The sequence below is a fragment of the Temnothorax longispinosus genome, chromosome 7 (assembly GCF_030848805.1).
Source record: "Temnothorax longispinosus isolate EJ_2023e chromosome 7, Tlon_JGU_v1, whole genome shotgun sequence".
Classification (NCBI taxonomy): Eukaryota; Metazoa; Arthropoda; class Insecta; order Hymenoptera; family Formicidae; genus Temnothorax; species Temnothorax longispinosus.
The window spans coordinates 13758603-13784395 of NC_092364.1; the positions used below are offsets into that span (position 1 = coordinate 13758603).

The following is a 25793-nucleotide window of genomic DNA, read 5'->3' on the forward strand; positions in this document are numbered from 1 at the left end:
CTCGTACGCGGATTATGCGCCAGCTATACGGGTCGTCGACGAATAGTGGAAACATTACCCATGCCGCGGGTCATGAAATTTTAATTGCGCCGGTGCTATTAGTAAACGCGATCGTTTTCAGGAAAGAGGTTGAGAGCGTCTACGCCGTGCTGCTCTGCTGCTGCTGCTGCTGCTGCTGCTGTTGCTGTTGCAATTGTATCGCGCTCATATATGTACCGCGCACAGGGGATATGGTATAAGTACGCGTGTTCCATATGCTGTGCAATTGCAACTGCAACACCGCACAGATTTCGCGTCACGCCTCATGCATTATTCACACCTCGCCGGAGGTGAAATTATTTTTCCCCCTCAGCGTTAGTATTATTAATTTTAGGCGTTAGTCCAACGTGAAACTCTAAACCGCGGGAAATCCGCCCGGTGCATTTGAGTGTATTCGCGCAGTCGAGCGTGACAAAAACATTCGCGTTTCTCGTTCGAGGCGTCATCATTCCTTCGAAACCACGTAACAGCGTTATGTGCTCCAGTGTCGACTTTCTTGACAACTCCGTGAATTAACGATCTGCATTTTAAGCCAATTTCTTTACTGATTCTTAACTTACCAAAACATTTTGAATACTGTGTCATTAGACATCCCCCCATCGATCTTTCAAAAGAAAACTATTTTATTTGCTGAGCTGTAATTATAATTACGCCGCGTACTTTTGTTGTTCACCTTTTCATAAGCCTCAATTATATTCTCTAAATTCCTGCGTGTTTCCTTAGAAATTACATTCATTGCATTGCATTAGACAAAAAGGAATATAAATAAATAAATAATAGTTTATATATATATATATATATATATATATATATAATATTACAATTACGTAAAAAAAACAATGTAAAACAGAATCTAAGTCCCAATATATGATTAAGAATGGTTATTTTTTTAAATATTTTGATTGTTTAACATAGATCAGGGTGTTACGTTGTATTGTTATTTAAAATGCAAAATGTATATTATGACTTGACATAGCATTTAAATATATGTAACAACAAGCTATAACATAGTTGTATTATGCTGCTATTAAGCAATTTTTGTTTTGGAGAAATATCTGTTGTCATAAAATCGAGTTGTAAATATAATATACTGGCATATTCCGACCATAAGGACTCTATATGCTTTTCGTGCCACGTTCAAGATATAGGCGCAGAATACGAACGAGGCCCTAAAGCCGTCAGAAACAAGTGTTGCGCTCAGTATTGAAGTTGTAAGATACGGCAATACGTATGCACCAAAACCTATAATGGAACTCCAGATAGGTTGCTTTGAATACTCGATGGAGCTCGAGAAAGCTACATATATGTTGTACCTTTCAGCGAAACCAAGCAAAACTCAACGAGTACGCGTATTACGTGAAACGAGTAAAGTCATTGACTTGAAGTCACACGAGTAAGCAAGATAATGGAAACGTGCTTTACACCGGGCCCAATGTTGAAAAACGAGTAGCCTCTCGGCACGTGGGGTCATTAATACTCCCCGCGTACAATGCCTTTTTTTTTTAAATAAAGTACACGGTCATTGAGCTCTTGTCGAGGCACCCACCGCCGAAGGGGCACGCCTCGTCTCTCTAATTATTTATAATTATCGATCGCTAACGAGCAGTGTCCAGGAGAGATCGCATTACGTTCGCCCCGAAGCCACGGCAACGTCTGCTCCGCTCTTTCGCTCGTGGAGGCTATTATGGCATGGGTGCGTGATTTTATAAAATTCGTCTAAGAGAAATAGAGAGAATTAGAAAGGTGGACAACCATGTACGGCGCATTTGCGGCCAGCCGTGCCTGTGTGACATAAGTAAGATGGAAAATTCCCGACGTATTACGACATGAATATTACGATGAGATTAAGATTTATTCACGGAGGAAAATTATATCCGATATTAAAGTTTTATCTCGAATTATACCTGATAATGTACGCGACATGATATAGCGATACCACGACAATAATTTACATTTCAAGTATCTTCTTAATATGCGGACTGAACTGAAGATGGAATGAATATCTCTCTTTAAATACCTTTATTCCAAGTTTCAACTTCTTGAAACCAGTATACCAAATCGCAATGCAAAAATAAATTTTATTTTCTAAATTATCATAAATACTGAAAAGTTCTTCAATTATTTTAGGTTTACAAAATATTATGTGTATTAAATTGTGGTACGGTTAAGCGGAGCATTAATGTGAACATTTTGGCCGCATATTGTTTTACGTAAGAAGATTAGCGATCTGCTAAAAAGTGTGTGAAATCGATTGATAAGTATCAAAGGTAGCTACTCGGTCGAAACAATAGCTCGGTTACTCGTTCCCATTACACGGGCGTATAATAAACGTTTCACGTGCAGCAGTTAAAGCCCTAAAAATTCCTGCTTCATAGGTCACTACCTTGCAGGTCCCTTTTCTTGTAACAGAGGGTGAGCCGCAGTGGCTGAAGGAAGGAGCGAGCGAGAGAGATTGAGCGAGGGTTGGGGATCTGTGCGAAGTGCAGGAGGGGAGAGCCACTCCGGGTCTTTTGTGTGCATTCGATAGCCCGTGCAAAACAAACAAGCCTACGAGATACAAAACAGGATCCACGATGCAGAAGCGAGTCCCGCTTGTCCAATGGACGTTCCTTCCTTTTCTTCACGGAATACCGAGCACCGTCATTACCCTGTATATATACGAATAGCTCCACGCTTCTCCTTCGCCGTGAGTGAAAGAGGGAAGCCACGGTGGGGAAACACGGAAGTACGGGAGGACGGGGTAAACGGTAGGATTTTGCGATGCAAATTTCATTCCGCTCTCTTCCCTCCGGCTCCGCTCCTGCCCCGACCTTCCTAGTCAGCCCTTTCCACCTATTCTCCGTTCTTTTATTTCCCCACTTCTAGTTTTCTTTATCTACGACCGCCTGTGTGCCCCCCTTTTTTTTAAATCATCCCACGGGAGTCCTCTCTCTCGTGTCGTCGAGCACTCCGACAGAATTATCGCGATCGCCTCGCTCGGGCGGACACGCTTTTTCGCGGTTCGTCGCGATTTTCACTGAGGGAAAAGCTCGGCAAGCCGACGTCGGCGAGGATGACCTAGAGGAGACTTGTCGCGGATACGGCGGTCGGAGCCGGGGAAAGCTGACGGCGCTGAAAGAAACGGAGGTGGAGAAGCGCCAGCGGAATTAATTAATTCTGAGGGGCTGCTCACCCACCCGTCCTTTTGAACGACAACGTGTCATCACGTCCGTCTTCGTCGAAAGAAGCTTTTCCTGTCTCTGAGACGGAGGAGAATCACCCCATGCGTTGATTTCAACTTTCAACCGAACAATCGTCAATTAAAAAAATATAATTATAAATGTCGGGCGGGACGACATCTTTTTTAAAACTGAAGCTAAACTAAAGGAAACGAATAAAACAGTCTCGTCTGGAGATTAGAAGTAAAGTTTCCAACTCATCACGATTACTACTGCGGATTCATCAATCCCGCAATGTATGTACGTTTCGTGAGAAGATTAGTTGACTGAAATATCGATGTATTATATCTCCGCAAGACAGCAACATTTCCCTATGACTTTTACTCGCGTAGTTTGAAACAAATTAGAAAACGTCCACAACATTCTTTTATCTGTCAGTATCTTTTTATATCAGTATTAACCGTTATCCTTTTCAATTTGCAAGTTTGCAGACTTTCATAAAAACAGGAAGTCCAAGAGAATAAAAAAGTTAATTATCTTCCGTAAACTCGTAATAAATATAAAAGATGTTTAAGAAATGAAATTATTTTATTAATGTGGCGCAAACATCGTATCCACGCTTTGAGAAGATTTATTATTTACGTTTTTTCCACAAACGCCACGTTACTCACTCTAAGTTTATTTATCATAACAAGTAGCAACACAAATTAATGTAATCCTCGTTAACGACCGCAGAAACGACGCCAGACATTAAACTCATTGCTCTTAGGGGTCGCAGCTAATCCAGTATGGATTAGGTGCGAGAGGAAAAAAGAGCGGATAAGGAACACCGGACGCGCTTTTCTCAAAAGAGAAGAAAGCGTACGCGGAAGAGAAAAAGTGTATGAAATTTAAAAGTCCACCGAGTCGCTCGTCATTAAGCAAGGGTTTAGCGATTCTTCCGAGAGGATAAGAAGTGCATGTAGATGCGACGGATAAATGTGGACCCGGGCTATGCTTACCTCGCTCCGCGGAATCTATAGCTCCCCCGATAACGCGAGCATCGTTGCTCGTCTCGATGGAGACGATTCGGGTGAGGCTTCGCTCGGAATTATTCGGTTTGTACCAATTTCGAGCCCATCTCGTCTTCCCTTCGCCATTCTCCTTCGCCGACTACTACCACTTGTGCCGCTACCGCCTTCACTTCTATTCCAGTCACCATCCCTACCCTACCCGCCGCGTTCCTACGGCAGTTCCTACGTAACCGAACAATCGTACTCGTCTCCTTAGGAGGAACCGAAGGATTTGGGAAAACATGGTTATCGGATCGAACAGCGCCACTTTGCTACGGCAGAAAATCTCGCGGGAACCTAAAAGCTGACGTTTACACCTCAAAGAGAAAACTAAGGGGATTTTTTCTTAAAGCGGAAAAATCCGATTTAAAATTTTGCTTCGCGTTAACCATGCTATATCCATTTAATTACAGATCGTTTACTGTCATAAATATATGTTGTATAGAAATTTTTACGTAGAGCATACATCGATGTTCACGTAATTACGATTATCATGTCATGTATTACATAGTCTTTTACTTCTATTTGTATGTATTTTTTTATTATTTACAACGTATACAAATTTAAAATTTTGTAAGTAACGCAGGAATAATAAAAAGATAAGGGAAGTAAAAAATATATAATACATAACATGATAATGTCAACATCGATGTGTAACATACATAAAAATTATGTGTATATAACATCGGAATATTGTATATAGAGAATTTATTTTTATTTTATTAAACCGCTGAGGCGAGAGAATTTAGCGTTTTTGAAGACGTTGACATTTGTGAGGCCGGAGACCGGAGAAGTTGAAACTATCTCTACTGTCAAGTTAAGTACGCCACTTATCGCCACTCGTCGCGGCTCTTGGAAACTATGAAGTTTTCGAGAGCTTTCTGCTCGAAGAAGAATTTCGCATGCAACAGCATAGCCGATATCGAATGCGCCACTCTCGTAAAACTTGTTGGGCGTTTCGGATTTCGTTATTGTATAGAGAGACGAAAGAACGATGCCGTTGATATTAGAAATTTTCACAGAGTCAGACAAAATTCGTGGCAATCAAAAAATAACAAAATTATATAATGATGAAATGATATTATGATATAATATGTAAGTAATTGTAACAAATATCCATTAATGTGATAATTTAACTAGCTTTTAAGTCAATAATTTAATTTAAATTTAGAAAGCAAGTAAATTGTGATTTAATTGGCAAGAATAGATTAATATTCTGATAAAGTGGAAAATCACATGCAGCGTCGCTGAATATAAAAGAAACATGTTTCTTTGTTGCGGACATTTGTTTCGCGATGCGTCATATTTTTATGCAATTTCTTCCATAAAATGGTTATTACCCTACAAAGTAACCATTCTATGTTTATCGTTTAATTGTAAGACATTTCTTTTCCTTTAAAATTGCTTTTTGCTGCAATTACGTTTACTTACGGACGACTGTCTAGTACATCTTTTTTCCCTTAAAATGAAACTGCGTCTGAGTATATTTCAACCGAAAAAAGGGTTAATTATTTCATAATGCGAAGAGAGAGAATAATAATAAATTGTCGTATATATAAATGATATTAATTTTTAACTGAGGGAGAGAAAAAAATGGCATAAAAAATTTAATAAGAATTCAGTGAAATCTTCCATATTAAATTTCGAATTTGACGAAACCATATCAAAGAAATGCTACTCGCATTTTAGTATCAAATCGCTCAATTGCAGATATTATGTAAAGGGATTCCTACTGAAAGATATATACACCAACAAAACGAACATTCGAAAGACGTTTGAGCACGTTAATGATCAACATTCATTTTATTCGGCCAAACACGTTGGATTTCCGCCAATCAACGTAGCAATTAGCAGGATTCACTGAACGTGCTTACTCCGTAATCGGGTGACACTAGCTGCCTAGTACTTCGCAATATCAACAAAATTATACAGCATACAGCAGAAAAGAATGTTTACACAAGCTAGTGATTTATTTATCATTTTTAAGTTAATAGCTTTCAGAGATCGTTAGCATTTAAAATTAAATAAATATTTCCGTTCAATAAGAAACAAAAATAAGAAGTAAAAGAAACGCGATATATACATATACCTACATTTAATTGATCAGTATCGGTCTGTCTCAAAGGATCTGTTTCATTTTTATTTGTAGATATTATTTGCATAAAAATACGAGCGAAGAATGAAACTTTACTCCGATATGTCCTAGTTCGAATCAAGGTTTACCTTTAGCCGTGGGCTTTATTGTTATCTCACGGAACAGGAAAGTAGCCGTACAGAGACCTCTCTGTATTTTGCCTAGAGCGTCAAAATATCTGGGTTTAGCGGCCGTCCTTTGTGTGTACTCTGCACGCTACCGATATCTGCGCATTGTACGCTATAAAGCACTCGTGAATTCACGATATTTTAAATTGCTAGTTGTTTGATAACAACTACCTAAACGGCTTGAACGGCTTCAAACTAAAGCGTCAGATGGGAAATATTTCAATGTCTTCCGATGTTATACAATATATCGTACCCATTGTTTGTGAGAACGGTAGCATTGCAATTGTACTTAAATGACGCGAAAATGTCATAAATCCGCTCTTTTAGAGATTAAAAATCTTATTTATACATTTTATAATAACCAGAATCAATAAGAATGTGCAAGTAAATATACAATATTCCAATCGTAAATCATTATTTTATAAAATGAAAATACATGTATAGAAACTTTAAAAAATATAATATCTGCACATATGTGTATATATATTATAAAAAAAAATTATCAGCATCATAAAAAAGTGTTTTATTCAGGTATTTTGCTATCACTCTTTTTTGTCATTCGGTATATATTATTATTTAAAGAAAACATACGTGCTTTTCTGAAAGTTGTAAGTTTTAGGAATAAAGCCGAAAAATTTATCGTACAAGTAGGCTAATATGTATGACACCATATTCGTGAAATAAGCGTGCTTTCGTGGTGAGAAATGTCGCTGTTGGAAAGACAATGAAGATAATAACTCGTGAAGCCTGACATTCGGACATCTCCATCTCCAAGCCTCGCAGCGCGACAATAGGGCGCATTTGCCGCAGTAGCCTGTCCTTCTGTAAATAGCACAATCCGAGGACACCTCGTTTTGATATTTAAACGGTGTCCGCCCGTCTATAGCCTCCATACGAGCACGCACACTTTGATTGAGGTATTCATGGCAGCCCATGAAAAGCGACCCCGGGACATTTGCACGTGGATTTTCCTCGCCTCGCCGCTCTCTCTCTCGAGGAAAATGGCAACGCGCGGAACAATAAACGCCCGACCAGGTGGAGGAAATATTTTAACACGGCATTCTGCCAACAAAGTGAGCAATTATCCTCTCTTTAGAAACGGCGCCAGCGTGATTTTACGCTTGAATTGCGCTACCGCCTGGATATTTTTTAATCGATGTATTATTGACAATTAGTTGGCGAATATTGAGTAAACTGTGATATAACGGGAAACGCGCATGAAAAATGTTTGTGTAGATGCAGATTGTTATATTTTTCAAGAAAAATATTTTTCTCCAGAATAAAAACTGTTATTACAAAAAACGAGAAATTTATCTCTATATCGATTAGATCGCAAAAGCCAGTATTTATCGAAGTAATAACGATATGATATTTCCGTATTGTTTAGAAAGCGACGAGTAGCGTAACGGTAGCAAAATATTGTTTCAATAATAAATAATTGCGAACAACAACTGTGGGCACGGTGCGGCTCGTGGCAGAGTGCACCGTTGCGATAACATTAGAGTGCTATTACGGAAAATCGAATGTTAAGCTTGGTTTGACGTTATTTGTTTCGGTCTGATCCAGGAATTACCATGTAACGGCGATCAATAAAGCCGCGGGGTCCTCGAAGGTCCGCAAGAGGAGAGCGTATTCATCGCTGAGGGAAATGCAAGATACAGCGCAGCGCCTCATGGAAGTCAAGGAAGCGTAAGGAGCTAACTTAGAGAATGGAAGGCTCTTCAAGGAGTAGACCACGGGTAGTAGAAGGAGATTGTCGGGAACGGGGTCTCGGAATAATCTCTTTAAGAGCTCCAGGTATTGAAGCGCAGTTCGAACGGAAGTCTCTCTCTTCTACTCGACCGCAACCCCTCTCGATGGTTGTCCCGCGTTCACAAGCGTGATCGACACGGTCCTAGTTGGACCTAGTTTATATGCGATCGTTGATACGATACCGTCGTGAAATAATTTCTCTCTTAAGCATTAACAAGCTATATTTTGTGCGGACGCGCGCGCGCGCGATCCGATCAGCATATATCTCACAGTGATTACCTACTTTGTTATTTTAATGACGTAAATATCGTGTTATCCAACGACAGCGCGCCCAGCGCACCAAGCTGAGAATTAATTATGATGGATTATATCTAATTAATTACAAGGAGAAAAATGCTTTATTAATCGCTCCTTTTTAAAAACGACGCCGTACACGCGGATTCTTATCGGCGGGCGACCTCATTCCGGGTTAATTGCGTGAAAAGTACACCCGGTACATTGTGCGCAGGGGCAAACTTGGGAAAGCGGCAACCATCCGGCGTAATTTGGTGGATGATGGGCCTATTAAGAGCCCCGCTGAAATGTTGCGCCATTCTGGACAATATATAGCCGCTTCCGTTTTACCTTGTCATCGCTATATTTCGTACGCTCGGTGACGTATCTTACATCGCGGCTCATTAATGCCGCGGGCATGAAAAATGCGCCCGGTGAAACTTAACGAGGGAAATGCGTTAATAATGTTTCAGCGTATTAAAAAAATAAAAAAAAAAAAAAGGTTGACGTTGGCTCGTGTCGGGAAACGTCCGATTCCGTGACCACGCGTTTTCTTGCGCGCGCGCGCGCGAATGCCGCGAGAACGGAAGGACCGTGTTTATACCTTAATCGTAACGTTTCTTGGAATACGTTGCAATTCTATTATGTGCTTGCGAGCAGTGAAAATGGCGCTTTATGACGACAGTCTGGAAACTTCGGTAACGTCCGCGAAGCGACACAACTCACCCTATAAAGTCGACTTTATGGGCAAACTAGCGTCCTTTCCTGCCGAGGTGCACTTCTTCTCCCGCGAGGAAGTTCCGCGGCAGTGGCTACAGCTTGTAAAAAAATAGCTTTGTTTATCGCAGTCAGTAAACAGATCGCTCTCGAAAACAGGCTACGGTCGATTAATAGAGGTTTACAAGGCTCGTGTAACGTTTTACGTCGTGTTATGCCGATAGTGATCGCACGTACTCGGTCGTAATCTCGTTTTTCTGCGTTTTATCAGCACGAAAAGCGGTGGGATCGTACTTAAATTTATTTCGAAAGCAACGCGAGGCACTTCGTAGCGTGATGACCTCAATCTGTAGGAGTTATCAACACCGGCATCTCCACGCGGAGAATTGATTTCGGTTGTGAAGGACGAACGCCTACCATTACTAAAACTTTAGCATTGTGGACGCGGTTGGAAAATCTCGGACGGGCTTCGAGAAATTAACGCGTGCGATAGCGAAAACGCAAATTAAAATTTGATTCTCAGATAACAGGGAGCTTCGCGCCGCCCGGATATCCTTCTTCCTCTCTGTTTCTCTTCGTTTTACTCTCGTGCTTGTTTCTCAGTCTTCCGTCTCGAATGGATCGTGACCGGTTACCAACGTTCAATTTGACTCCGGAACTTTCCGCGTTCCTTTTATTCGGAGAAACTCGCGAAACTTGAGCGTCGTAGGGTAGAGAAAACGGCTTGCGGTTGGAACGAGCTCTAGGCTGGGAGGCGCGGAAGATGAATAGCGCGCGAGAAGGAACGACAAATAATATGAGAGACGGGCGGATAACGTAAGAAAGACCGAGGGACAGCGTGGATAGGAACAACCTCGCAAGGATGGCTAAACGACACTTCATACATGAGAGATTATCGCGTCTGGCGGGCGCTGATACCAGGGATGTTTCATCCCTCGCGTCCTCCGCTATCCCTTAGCTCTCCTTAGGGCGCCGCCACGACCGTGTCCTGTCTCATCTTCAGCCCCATCATGCCCGGGTTCATTACTCACATGCAAATAACGGATGTCCTCGGCTAGGAATTCCCTATTTATACGCATCACCGGGGCGTCTTTTAAAACTATATCTCCCTTTTTAAACTCCCCTCTCTCTCTCTCTCTTTCTCTCTAGCTGTGCCCAGCTTTCTTTCTCCTCGCGCGACCCTCGCGTGACCTTCTTGTTTCATTCTTGTCGAGGAAAAAACCCGAGACTCTTATAACAAGGAAAGGGGAATGAGCGTTATTAGATTTCCAATATTTATGAAGCGCGCGCTACGCCATGCAGTACCTCCGAGGGAAATACAATAATCGTTTCCGGAACGACGAAGTTCGTGGGTTTGTAAAATCTAGTTACGCGGTCCCGAGCGTAAGTTAGATTAAATTAAATAAGGACCGGCAAGAGCGGTGTCGCGAATCAACCGCGAGCGCGCTTCCTTGCGCGTCGCGCACGCCGGAAGAACTTCCATTCCGTAGAGATCGAGAGTTACGCGGCGGAGTCGGGAAGCCCGTCGGGACATTCTTTGTGCCGTGATTCAAGGTATATCATATAAGCGTCGGCATTACGGAGCCGATTCTCTTTCCGCGCCCCGACTTTTCCTCGAGTCGCCTCGACGGCCACGAAGAAAGACGGTGCGCGGCGGAGAGAGTACATGAGGGGAAATTCAGCCATGCCAATCTTACGGCGGTCGCATTAACCGGTCGGGTACGGGAATGCGAGTCACGTAAGAACGGGAGCGAAATTCGTCGTTTAGCTTTCGTCGACGCAGCCCTGTCACCTCGTACGTACAAGGGCGGAGAGGAGTGGAGTGTAGAGAAAAAAAATATATAATATATAAGAGGAGAGAACGAGAAAAAGAGAGAGAGAGAGAGAGAGAGAGAGGGGGGGGGGGACGGTAGCGTGGCGGAAAAATAAAAAGAGCAGACCTAGCGAGAGGTAAGAGAGGGTACCGTGAAAGAGGGATGCGGGAGAGACGGCGGGGGAGAGGGTTTAGGCGAGACGTCGTGCACGGTACTGGTCTGGGAAGGCGAGATCTCTGTATTCTCGGCAGGAACCCGAACACTCGATAGTGTGCTTTAGAAAAATTCGTGACAGAACTGCTAAAGCGAACGGCGCACAATTTACGTTATTAAATCGGCGGAACGACTCGAAGCACCGGACGAGTGCTGCCTATTCGACGTTATTCCACGTTTAAGTTCCTTTCGACTCCGCATTTGCCCTCCCCCGTTTGCGCGCGTCCCCGTGGCCACCACCGACCGCTTATACTTCAACCCCTTCGTCGCCCCACTAAGGTGGTGCTCCGATCTGGCGCCCGTACGTACCGACGACGAGGACGACGACGACGACGACGTTCCGCCTCCCTTGCTTTTCACGTACCTCGATAAGATTCTGTGGGGTTCCGGTGCGGAGCCATAAGGCGACCTGGATTTCCGCCGAAATTCAGGATGTACGTCCGTTCGGTGGTCACGTCCGCGCAACGGGACGAATTCGGAACTATTTCTTCGAAGCTACCCAATGAGACGGTTTTGCGCCATCCAACTAGTGCATTCTGACGGTTATCGACGCGTTCAAGCGAGTGCTGATTTACAATTCGATACCTTTACTATTAAAATGTCGTAATACGGAATGATGCTAATTTCTGTGACAGGTTCCTACAATTACTTGAAATGAAAGCATCACACGTTTTCTTTTTTATCAGCTATACCATTATTTTCGTTAATTTTTCTGCGAATAAATCTGTAAATATGCGAAGAATAGCTACAGAGAAGATGCATATACAAAATATATACACGAATGAACATGTGAATAGGTAGCTTATTCTAAAGCATTCTGAAAAATGTCGATTTATCTTATATCTTCTTTTTTTATGCTAAACTCATAGAAGTTATTATTTCATCAAATTTTTTTGTTATGAAGTTTACTACGTTAACAATCATCTGCGAAAAATATATAATTAAATCACTAAAATTTCTATGCAAATTGCCCATATCTGTGTATATATAATAATGTCGATTCATGATATTTAATTTACGTATAATAAAACGATATTATATTAAATTGTGATATCGAAATATTCTCATTTCTCGTTTGTAAACTTAATATCCTGCACAAGTCAATCGTGTAACGAAATATATTGCTGTTACACTGATTGAAATTAGTATTTTTGAAAGAAATATATTCCATCATTCTGTGAGTAGACTTAAAATAAAACTGAAACAATTAAATAAACATAAAGAAATATTCGATACGCCGCCACCGTCCATCGCTTTGCCACCCCGAAGTACCCTCTCGGCGATATATTTCCGGCGACCAGAAAAATCCCTATTTGAGTTTCCAACAAAACTATTTGCCACCGTTCCATTGTACCGCGAGTATACACAGATATATTTCAGCGGTAAACAGTTCGTCGCGACGGTGATAGAAACAAAAACAAACGCTAGCAAGGATGGATCGTCCCCATAAAATATGATAACGCTCAGAAACCTTATAGTTTCCAGTGGATGTGCCATTGCAAAAACATCATAAATATGCAGTACGGCGATCCGATGCGACAGGTTCGTTCTCAGGAGGTACCGGTCTCGGTTTACTTTGCATAAACCAGTGTATAAGAATTGCTGCTCGACGTACCGCGCGTTACAGTGTTTAGAGTTTTTACCGGCACTCGCGGACACTGCCGTCAAATTTAGTTATCAAGAGCATTGAAAACATCGTTGTACATGAGTACACCCAACTCTCTTTTGATGTGGTAGATACGTTCCGCGTAAGAAGAAATCGCGTTATTTGGAAAAATTTGCTAGTCATTGTATATATAGTGAGCAACTAACAAGGAAAGGGTCCGAAGTGTCCCCCTCCGATTTTGATGAGCTTTTAATATGCTGTTTTCTAGACGAAAATAAAGGACACATATTATCTTATACGTGCCCAATCGCATGTTTAGGAAGTGATACACCCTGTAAAAAATCCCTTGAAAAAAATCGGATTTTCTCTTTCGGGGCTCGGGGCAAATATCTCCGAAACTGTAAGAGATAGAAAAAAATTTAAACAAAACAGTTTTTAAACAAAAGTTGAATGGTTTGAAGAGTACTTTTAAAACAATGACAAAAATGTTTAGTAGTGGGAATATTTGGAAAAAAAAAAAAAAATTGTCATTGTTTTAAAGTACTTTTTATTAAACCATTTAACTTTTGTTTAAGAAACTTTTTTCTATGTTTTATAGTTTCGGGGAGTTTATCTATCTATCTATCTAGTTTCGAGGATATTCGCCCCGAGAGAGAAAATCCGATTTTTTTCAAAGGGGTGTTTCCCCTAAATATATGATTAAGCATGTATAAAAAAAATACGTATCCCTTATTTTTGTCCTCAAAACAACATATAAAAAGCTCATTAAAATCAGAGAAGACTCTTTTCTTGTAAGAAGACTAAACTGAAACAATTGCGCAAACTTTAAGCTTTTATAGTTTAATTACGCGCATAGTTTAATTACACTCTCTTCGGTTGAAGGTGCATGTGTCATGTACATAATTTTTAATTTTATAAAAGGGAGAAAATATGCGCACGCGCGCTGTTTTGTATTGAAAACTGTTTATTTACGACTTACATTTTCTTCTTTATCTGACTATTACAAGTATTTGTTACATGTTTGTTAGGACAAATACTTGCATATTAAGATCTGTGCTTTTGAAATTGTATACTAATTTTGATTCAGTAATTTGATACGCAATATTGAGATAGGAGTGAATAAATAACCATTAATTCAATTTGGCTTGACGCAATTCAAATAAATTTAATTGCGACAATAATTTCTGAAATTGCGATCGTAATCAAGTAGACCGTAACTTAACGCATCCAATTATATCACCAAGAAATATGTTTTGTGCGCATTATTATGATACCTATTTTGCCTGCACGATATTGCAGAGTACATACGTATAGCGCGTTTACAATTTCCGCAAATAGTTAAACCGTTCAATAGTATTAAATGTGTTGCGTGTACATAGCTGTATTATATGGACCCTCATACATGTGCAAACATTTGGCAAAATCTATTTCATCGCAGTTCACCGTATTAACCGCAAGCAGGCCGTGGAACGGCTATGGACACGACACGTAAAGCTCAATTTATTATAGTATAGTATAGTATTATAATTACGCGTTCAAAAATGGCCGATGAAATCGATTGGACGCCAAGATCAATATAATGTACATACGTGCAAAATGTAGAGGTCAAAATACGTAGAGAGACACGCCAGGCTTACGCCAGGGCTTCCTCTACCCTCCGTTTCTTATTGTCAGGGCAAAAGGCGATTTCTCTCCGAAACGACGTTACTCCGCATTCGGAGAATTTAAAACGAAGTCACGATTTCCCATATAGAATGCCGGGTATCTACTCGCGCGAAATACTTCGGGATAAAAGCGCGTAGAAGAAAGCTCCGTGCCGATATATAGAATCTGCCGATCTCTACCTTCTATGAAACATTTCTACCAAAAGCAAAAATAATATGCGCTTTTTACTGAAGTTATATGTGATATTGTGCGAGTCAGCGTTATTTCGTGCAAATTTGTGAAAAAAATATCGTATCTAAAATTTAAAGATTTAGAATTTATGAAGTAACAAAATAAAGATATAATAAATGTATGAATAATGCTCGTTTTCGGAAGCACGTTAAACAATCATCACATTATCAAATGTATAAAAAATATTCTTGTTACATATTATGTTTTCCCATGATAAATGGTTGCAGCAGAGTAAAAGAAAAAACATATATGTTATTAAAAAAAAGATTAATAAATAAATGTATATATTTTTTTTTCTTTATATACACCTATACTGTAGACAAATGTTTCATTTTCTTGATATATTTCATACAGCTCGTAATTTGGTGGCCTTGCTTTTTGAAAGATGGTTATAAGCTCAAAGCGCGTAATAACAATAGCCCCATTTAATTTTCATGCGATTCAAAGCGGATGAAACGTAACTAAAAGAAAGTAAAGGGTATACAAATTGCGAATTTCGTTGCTTGCCCGCTTTCGACAATTTCGTGGCGCTGAAGACCAAAAGCTCTCCAAATCCTTTGACGCGAAACAATTCGGCATTACGCAGAAGAGTAATGGTTTAATGCGTAGAACTTACTCGTTACGTACCAGCCAAATGATCATTGCGGAATTATCGTTGTTTGTGTATTAGTTCTGAATCTATTTGTTGATTACTCTTGCGTATATTACATCATACCACAAAGCCACAAAACATCATAGGCCAATAAAAAATTTAATTTATTAAGTATATAATTTGTAATTTATTAAAATATATTTTCTAATTTATAAAAACTTAAAAAAAAACATATTAAGCATAATGACATGATTATTTTAATAACCGCATTATCGTTTCCCTATCGTATGGAAAAGAATGCTAAATTTGCCAATCAAATACCAAATTAAATTTATTTATTAAATTAAATTTATTTTTGCAAGAAGTATGAAAATTTTGCCCAATATTAATAAACACAAAATTGCTGCAGTAATCTTCGTCATTTAATAAAATTGCAAATATTTTAATATACACGTTTTTTATAACAAATTTGTAGACGCGCTTAAACATATTTCTATAACAATATTGAAATTTATGATAACGCGATTATGATTTGAATTTATTTTCAGGTGCTATATTACGGCATGCACCTATAAGTTAAAAAGTAGCTATTATCTTACTAACGATAACCAAATGCCGATATTTTTCTCTCATAATCTCCATTTTCCGGTGTCTATAAACGACGATGCGACTGATTGGATTTTATCTTGAATATCGAAGTTTTCCGATATAAAGTCTATGTAAATGTTCTTACCACAAATGGCTTATTTTTACCTATTGTATTCTAAGTGTTTAATATATTCAAATAGAGGAAATTCAAACGAAGATTTAATTTAATACGTGCAATATCTTAAAATAAAATCTGCTTTACGATTTTAATTTCTGGATCTACATATAGGATCTAATATGTGGGTAATCAACTTGGAGATACATATTAAACTGAGTAAACGAATATATAATTATCTTTCTAAAAAACTATTATATTTATTCTCATATAAGCGCACGGGTCAATTATAAAATAAAACGGTTCCGTGTATAGCGAACTTATGATTATTCAATAAGTTTTTTTAGCAATTTCGTTTATAAAAAATAGCCGGGTACATAAATCTCATCAAAGAAAATAAATCAATGCTTGCAACTCGAGAATGGATACATTCACATATTGCCTGACAAAATGAAAGGTTAAGAGATTGCTTGCCGGATGAGTGAGAATGAACGAGACTCTCCTACTGTCCGAGAAAAACGACTCAGGAATCCAATTATCTCGCTCTCTCTCTTTTTAACTATTCTAATTAAACGCTCAATTCCATCTCGGATGCGTTGAGCATTTCAGAGTCCGCGCGATTTAAGTTCGATTTTTATATCACTAATTTACATATCAATAATGTAAATTGTAAAATATAAATGGACTAAAAATTCATATAATTAATTGACTAAATAATGTCTATAATTATTAAAGTGGCTAATTTCATATATGTGCAAAATTTGTAAGAAGTGTGTTGAAATATGAGGAGAGGTAGTCAAATTTTGTGGTATAGAACAGAATGAAATTAGATCGTAGAATGGAGTAATAAAATAAAATGATTCAGGTATTTTAGGCATATCATTGTAGCGCAATATGATCGTGTTGATTTATCGCGGAAAATAAGTGCTCCAACAACTATTCATTTTCACAAAATATTTAATAATAAAGCTTGTATCCATTAATAGAATCGTTTTATAATTTTCTGCCCACTACTTTTGTAACGCATGCGAATAATAGGATCGATCGTGAATAGGTACAATTAAAGTTAAAAGGCTAAATCATTAATAATACAAATGAATAATAAAAGACTTATTTTTTATAGAAAGTCTTAAAAGCGAATTCGCTTCTAAATGAGACATTTTGCTCGGATTTTTTCTGGTGATACCCCTATGATTAATGTATTAATTATTTAGTCAATAAAAGAGAGAGGGAGGGACCGTTGGCACGGTGACGAGACGCGTAATTTCAAAACCGCTACCAGAGGCTGCGAGTTTAAAACGAATACGGAAATTCTCCGCGGGCGCGGCGCACGGCGTAACAACATCAAGCACGGAATCAAGCACAGTGTGTGCAGCCAGAATTTGAGCGTTCCTTTGGGATTTTCGCGCTGCATCGAACCACAACACGTAGGTACCGTAATAACGCTCGAATTTTTGAAGCGTATACATAGAACCGTGATGGTACAATATTGATCGCGCGCGCGATTTGTTCGTATTGTTTATTCCACTGCATTTTTAAACACGAGAAATATTTCGTTGCTGATGCATGATTTGCTGCCATTTGCCATTCTAATTTTCCGTTCTCTTCCCATGTTATATATCTTTTTTTATATCTAAAGATTCTACGAGATATTATTGGAACGTATGCTCGGAAAAACACGCATTAGAACCATTCGATTGAAACTAAATTAAAAATGCAGTCGCTTCCGCATTCACAACTTCGTCCGACATTACAGTTCCGACAAAGATTCATGAACTTTCGCATCGCAACTGGCTTCAATTTTTTGTTTATGACCAATCGGACATTTGCAGTTCGCTACTGGTCCTTTTGCGCATTGCGACCTGTTCTATTTTTCCTTCTTTTTTTTCGTTCTGCCATTCGATGTATTTCGCAATTTACAATTGCATTCTCTCACGTTACCCCATTTTTTTTCTGTACAGATTTGCATGACGCAAAATGCGCGCGCTTTGAGTTTACAAAACCGTAACCTATGTGTATCTTTTTGTTAATAAAATATAATTTATACACTTCTCTTTGCTCTTTTAAATTTAGTACTTTCACTACAGCAATGTATGTGTCTTGCCGATTATTATATAGATACTAATGAATGACATCAGATAATTTCCATAAAGAAATTACATAATAACGATACATAATCAGGCAATACATAGAATTGTGATACTATAGCATAAAGATTAAATAAAAATATTAAGCTATTATAAAATAATTCATTAGAATTCAAAGAGATTTAACTTAATATGAGCAAAACAATTAAAATTAATTAACCAAATAATAATAGTTATTACATAACATCGTTATTATACATATTTGGATAATAAAAATAATTAATTATGAATAAATTTATAAATTCACTTTTTTCTCTCGTCATTTTTAATTTTTATATTTTTCTCGTGTGTATAACGCACAAAATGAAAGAGAGGAAAAAGGAGGGAAGGGGGAGGAGAGAGAAAGAGAGAAGGAGAGAGATTTGGGGGATGCTTTTTTTGCAACAGCAGTACGGTTTTCGCAGAGGATAATAATCAGTCCTATTCGCGAAAATTGTAAACACATTTATTTGCGCGCGTTCAATGGGATTTTCCGCCGCGTTGCGTGTACGGCCTTGCCGCTTTCGTTCCGTTTAATAGCCGGCGAGAGCTACCATAATCCGCGATGATAAATAATTCCTATACCGGCGAAAATCCTTTTCAGCTTATTCACCGCGTATTACTCGTATATATGCGGATCGGATTAGAGTATCTATCTCGACGAACGGTACGTATTGGTCCTTATTTTCCACGTTTTGCTATCATTTTATGACCTAAATAGCTAAGAAACTCTTATCCGATTTATACGACAGATTTCCCATCAAAAACTGCGCTTCCATACAGTCATTGGAGTTATAAATGGCCTTCCGAGCGAAGAACTTTCATTTCGTAATGTACGAATGTATTCTTTTAATTAAATAATTTTGGAAAGTGTAAACAATTAATTAAAATAAATTTCTTTTAATGTACGATCTCAAATTACCGATTAATTATATTGATAATTATGATATGAATATATGTTACAACTGTCGACTATATATGTCAAATCTGTAAATCATTAAAATCGAGAATCCAGTTAATGCACAGGAATGTTCAGTCGCATTAATAACTCTACATTTCCGCGAAGGATTACCTGTCGATAATCCGTTATTTCAGTCGATGCACAGTATCTAATATGAACGTCCTGCATATTCTATCGCTATATGGACCCGTTAATTTTTTAACAGCACTTCCGGCGATTCTATTGTCGCGTCAAATTATTCAATATTTAACACAGTACTTCGTTCATTTGAAAGTAGATCGATGACCATGTGCATGTTCTCTCGACCATTTTATCAAATGGTATAGTTTAAAAATCTAGTGGATGTGGAGGGGCATTTTTTTATACGGATATGTGTAAAGCGAGAACGAGAGATAGAAAGGAAGACGAAAGATGAAATGACAAGAGTCGAGGCGCGGAAACGCTCATTAATCTTTCCTCGGTTCCTTTTCAATTTTCCCTCTCTTCCCTTTTGCGTATACGAATGAACCTGTGGGGCTGTGGCGTCCGACAATATATACACGATGCTTGCTCCTTGTACTCTGGAAAATATTCCTCCCCCCAGAAGGCAATTCTTGCAATTTATTAACGTCTACATCTCGGCATTTAACGTAACAACTCGGACTTTCTACGATACGGACGGAAACTCGGAGATGAATTTGTCGTGGTGCATCTTGAATCCGCCAAGACTGCTTTTACTGCGTAAAGGATGAATGTTATATGACGTCATAAATTTATAACGTTTTGCATTTTCATGATGATATCGCTCTCTCCGCGAGCTCCACAAAAATTAATTCTTTTTAACAGCGTTTTGAAATATATATTTGTGTTAAAATAGCGTTATGCACATGTGCGCACGCGTGCATGTGTGTATATGTATGTATGTGTGTATGTAATCACAGAACTAATCTCTTACAGTTTAGTAAATAAATATGGACCAAATATACGTATAATATAAAATAAATCAATATTAATATTTTATATTTCATTGAATGAGAGCTTATATTTAATAATTTTTGTAAATTTTATTACATTCCGTTTTTATTTCCGCTTTAGAACCACGCACCAATTACTATTCGGTCTTGAAACACAGTTTTATAGCGAAGCTGGAAATGTGTACTATCACATTATTATAGATAAATTAATATTACTGATGCTGATAAGTACTTCATACAAAAAAGATTAAATTGTATCACTTATGCATTACAGACGCATGATTCGAAAGCATAAAAAAACGGGATGTATAAGATGTACAAAAATTATTGTTAGGCATAAAATTCGATGACTAAAATTGTCAGTATTTATTTATTCTGACGTTCCTATACTATATTTTGAATAATAATATACATTATTTCAAAAGCTGACATAATAAAAGTCGTAAAAAAAAAAACAAGAAAGAGAAATACAATTGAACATTTTTATTATTTACACATATGAAAAATAACTTTTGGCTTTATCTAGAGTCGGTCTATTCCATTGGATCGAAAGTAATAAGGTTGCGGAACAATCTTGGCTGGGGAGGGTGAAGAAATCTCACGGAATGCAGAATCGGAGATGGGGAGGAGAATAGGAGGAAACCGGAGGGAACGGAGCCCCAGTGCTCCTCCACTTTTAATGAGCGGTGAATCTGCCTGTCCTATAATTGAAGCGATGTTGCAAGCGCAAATTGCAGAAACCCGCGACTTGCGCGGCGCGGTGCGGCGGAGAGAAACTATGGCAGCTAAAAACGCAGCCAGCTAAAAACTTTTCGAGTGGCCGGGTACTCGGAACTTGCAGAAAAGTTCAAGCATTCCTCGCTTCTCATTTTTATTTACACACTTTTATGTGTCTATCAATGAAATTTTTTTTAATCGCTTCTAATTGGTTGCGAAATGTTGATTCGCGCGAATATTTCTCGCTTAAGTAACTGAATACGCACGCATACAAAATTCAACAATTTAATTTAAAACAGTGAAGCTGAGAGAAGAGTATATTGTGCACCAAAGGGCGAAAGTAGCATTTTTCAGACGAGTGTAAAGTTTGCCGTCCTCGCCTTCGGCTCGGGCGGCAAATCACACAAGTCTGAAAAAGCTTTCGACCCGAGGTGCACACGATATTTTTCACAACACCTTTACGGAAATGTTCGACTTTTGAATGCCTGTAGAGTGTATGCGTTTGATGTTCCATTCGTATAGTTTGTACGCGCGTATAGTTAAATAGAAAGAGAAAAAGAAAGTGATGCGGGGTCCAGGGGTGAAGCCCCTGGTGGGGTCCAGGGGCGAAGCCCCCCCCCCCACATAACACAAAATTAAAATAATAAAATTTAAAAAAATATATAATATATATAAATAATTTTAATTATTGCACTAAATCTGATTGATTTGGGATTTTATTTAAGGATATTATGTAAATAGGTATAATTTACTTATCTCATTATTTAATGATATTATTACAAAAATACAATTCCAAATCAGTAGTTTTAATACAAGTAATTTTTGAAATAGTAATTATTTTTTTATTTATTGAAATTAATATTTATAATTTTTGTGTACATTGTACGTTTCTGCCCGCTATGCGGGGCAGAAAGTATCAATTTTCCTCCCTGTTTAGCGGGCGGAAAGTAACAACTTTCCTCCCTATTTAGCGGGCGGAAAGTAACAACTTTCCTCCTTGGCGTGAACTTGGCCACTTTCGCCCCTCTCTACAGGCATATGGAAAGTCAGACTTTCCGTGGAGGTGTTGTGAAAATTATATTTTTTAATGTCTAATTGGGTTTTTTTTCTTCAATATTATTTCAAACCAATTCTCTTACAGAAGTTTGTATATATAAAAAAGCAAGGAAGACAAAGAAAGAAAAAAGCAATAAAAAAATAAAAGCAAAAAGTTACATTTATAAAAAAAAGAGTTTATATTCATTTGCAGTTAGAAAATGCGAAATATGCATAATAATCGTAAAAAAGTAATTTTTTAATCGACTTGTATCCTTGTTAGTCGTGAAAAAAGTAAATCGTGCATTACTTAAGCCAACGTTATAACGCAAATTTGCATGTTCTCAGAAAGTTTATTACTTTATGATCCCACGGTGCATCTTAAATTTTAAGAATACCACGTGAGTATAATTTTAATTAAACACCTCTACACTTTCTGTCGAAAAAAACTTCAAATAAATTTTTCAAAAATATCTGGATCAAATATATGTGCATATTAAATACATTTCGTTGAGCATAATGCGAGAACTATTACATGTTATCATTTCTCTTCGCCATCAATGGTATAAATTGTATAGAAATACACTGTTGGAAAATTTTTGTAGTTTTGTTAAAAAAGGTCCTCATGTTAGAATTTTTGTGTAAAATAATCAACACATACATGTGTAGATTTAATATATGCCTGCTATGTTAATTTAACAAATTTAACAAATTTAAAATGTAAAATTATTAAAATAATTTAAAAAATATGTTAAAGTAACACAATTTGAATGTATTTATTAAATGCGTTAAAATTTACAGAAAAAGAGAGTTGATTTTGCTCTATAACAAAAGTAGGAATAAAAATTTGCAGAAAAAGAGTGTTGATTTTATTTTACAATTAACTTTACAATCTTAACTTCAACATAAAAGTTATGTTAATTGTACACATAATTGATCTCAAATTACGATTAGAATTACATTTCCTTTCTGTTGAAATATTTTAACATAGTATCGATATGTTACCATTTAACACATCCATATTATGTTAAATTAACACAAAAATATGAGTGGACCGTTTGGGACATGTGATTTATGTTATATTTAACACAAATTTTCCAACAATGTAGAGTATTAACTGATAGATTTAATTTTTTACTAGCGAGAATTGTGGTGGCAACAGAAATCAGACAATCGTCTTTGAGTAATGGATTCAGCACATGAAACTCATCAAAGATTACGGCGAGTCATTTGAACCAGCGGATCGCTGCTGAAATGTCGTAATAAAAGGGATTTATTGGCATTGTGAGCCAATGTCGCTTATATTCTAGTGAGAGATGATTCTCACATCTGCTCTATTACTGTTTATTACCGCCAAATACAAAAAACGGCGACGAATGTCATCGAAGGATAAAAGAAATTGAATTTATTGCAAAACTTATATGTCATGTTAATAAATATCGTAAATATTAGCAACAACTCACGGCGGTAATAATAATAGTTGTCACTTTTTATTCTAAACGATAAAATTTAAAACGAATTCTTTCTCTAAAACGAAAGGATTTTGCATGCTGCGAATGAATGATACGAATGATAAGAAAAGACACGGAAAATTCAATATCAGATTCATATACTCGCAGCTACAGCGTGCAACTGTGACATGTAATATCCTGCAAAATGCAGTAAATATTAATAATACAGTTTTTATCACGCGTTGTGTTCCGCGCGTATTACTAAAATGAACTTTTCCCGTGATAAAAAAAAACGCGTGACTGGTGTGTACACGTCATTTGCAGAGACAATATTGTCACAAATAGATGGAACGGATCGGCGAATGATAAACTATATAGATTCATTCGGCTAAAAGTGAAAAAGTAGTGTGACTGGTTGACGGTACGGCACAGCGAGGCGCAGCATATAACTGATTAAATTGGCGGTGAGGGTTCGCGGCAACATGTGCACACAGCAACTCGTGCGGAAAAACGTTCTGGTAACACGAGCTATCCGTCACAATCAATCAGCGCGGGAGGAATGTCGGTTAGAAAAAATGAGCACTCCAATATCTTTGCAGGCTTTAACTGCGGCGTCCGGGCTAATATTACGATGCGAGAGTTGTGAAATTTTCTTGCCAGACATCCTAATCATGAAAAGCTCATCGAGCTTCCTTCTACAGAAACAGAAATTTATCAATTCTCTTTCTCGTTTTTACTATCGTTCGGACTATCTTATCGTTCGTACTATCTCGACGTTTTTACGTCGTAAAGAAAGAGAAACGAAACTAATAGAAATAATTCTCAAAGATTAAGGGAAAGTTGGGAGTCAATTAAGTTTCTTCCTTTTTTATTGCGTAATCATACTCATTATAGAAATTTCTCGTCAGATTTAATCACTTTAATTGACTTACAGCACGTTAAAATACGTGTCGCCTGTGAATATTTGAAATTTTAACAACAGAGAATTATTTAGTCCATTAGAAGAGTAACAGTTTCTCAAAATTTATGAAATCTTCGTGGTCTTATCGAGCCACCAAAGTTGTACGTATGTCGCGTATACGGCTACGGTATGACGTGACGTACGATATCGCGCTGGAAATATCGATCGAGCAATTATTCTGATATGAGTTACGACGGACAACGATCGTGAATTAGATTAAGCCGGTGACACATGGTGATATGAGTTACAGGATCATGTCCGACGTAGACCAAAGCGCCGTGAAGATAATATGGGAAATGTGGAGTGCGGCGCACTATCTCATCCTTTCTCTCTCTCTTTCGTCTCGGACACTCCTCTCGCTTCGGCTTACTCCACTAGTTACCTACGAGCAGTTCGGTGTAAACGGGCTATCCGGAACGGGTCAGCAAGATTAGCCGAATCGCATGGAAGCACGAAACGGTCGGTTGGCAGTGTAATAAATTCCATCTGTTATGAATTCTGGTTTCTGGTTCATCATAAACGGATTCGTTGTCAGGAATGTCGAACAAGTTTCTATAAAGATGTTTCAATATTGGGTATATCAAACTATATTAGGTATCACGGAATAATAGAGATCACCTGTCGTATATGTACAGATCTAATATCAACATATTACTGGATATTGACGTAACAGTGTAGTATCAGAGAATAGACCGCCGTAATCAAACGACATAATACGTCTCGTGAAAGCTTAACATCGCCAAATATTAATCATGATACCCGGACATATTAATACATCATACCCGATTCACATATAATCGTGACATAATAGAAAGTTGACATATTGAAACTTATTAAAGAAATATAATATTTGTAAAACCGCTTACGCTTGACATCAGCGCAATCACGATCTGTCCACATTCTACAATATAACATTTCTTCGGAGAAATTGTTCCTTCACTTTTCCTTCATACCTTTTGCTTATATTTTATCATTATACGTTCTTTTAAAATTGGCCTATAAACAACTAGGTCAGAAGACTTAGCTGGATCAGCACGTATGTATATATATGTATTATAAGTACTATATTATAAGAAACTAAATTTTGTATATATATTTCTGTTTTTCATTGTGCTTTAAAAGTAATATTGTAATATTATTCATGCAAACAAGCGAGAAAAAAAATTTCATATAGTATCATACAATAATAAATGAGATAAAAAACTGGCATAATATAGTTCGATCTTTTTGATATTTTTCTTTCGTTTTCCCTCATTCTATTGTCCTTCTATATAACAGTTTAGGGCACAATACCTTGGTCGGTTTAGTAAGATTATCCGGATCACATTGAAAGCACAAAGTTATTTTCGATATCAAAGAAACAACGATCTATTTTCTATTCTCTGTAACAATTCTAACAAAAGCGTTTCGACATAGCCAAAATACCTAAAAAGTAATAATACTCGCATCGAGTATCGATCGATTAAATATAACTAAATATAATTAATTAGTGAAACAAACTTTAGTGAGATG

The 25793-nt window shown here is 37.7% G+C and overlaps 1 protein-coding gene across 1 annotated transcript in view; it reads right to left on the bottom strand.

Annotated features, from left to right (window-relative positions):
* The window catches only part of Ddr (discoidin domain-containing receptor 2), a 204455-nt gene that overhangs the window by 85622 nt on the left and 93040 nt on the right, over window positions 1-25793 (bottom strand). The gene's annotated exons all lie outside the window — the stretch shown is intronic.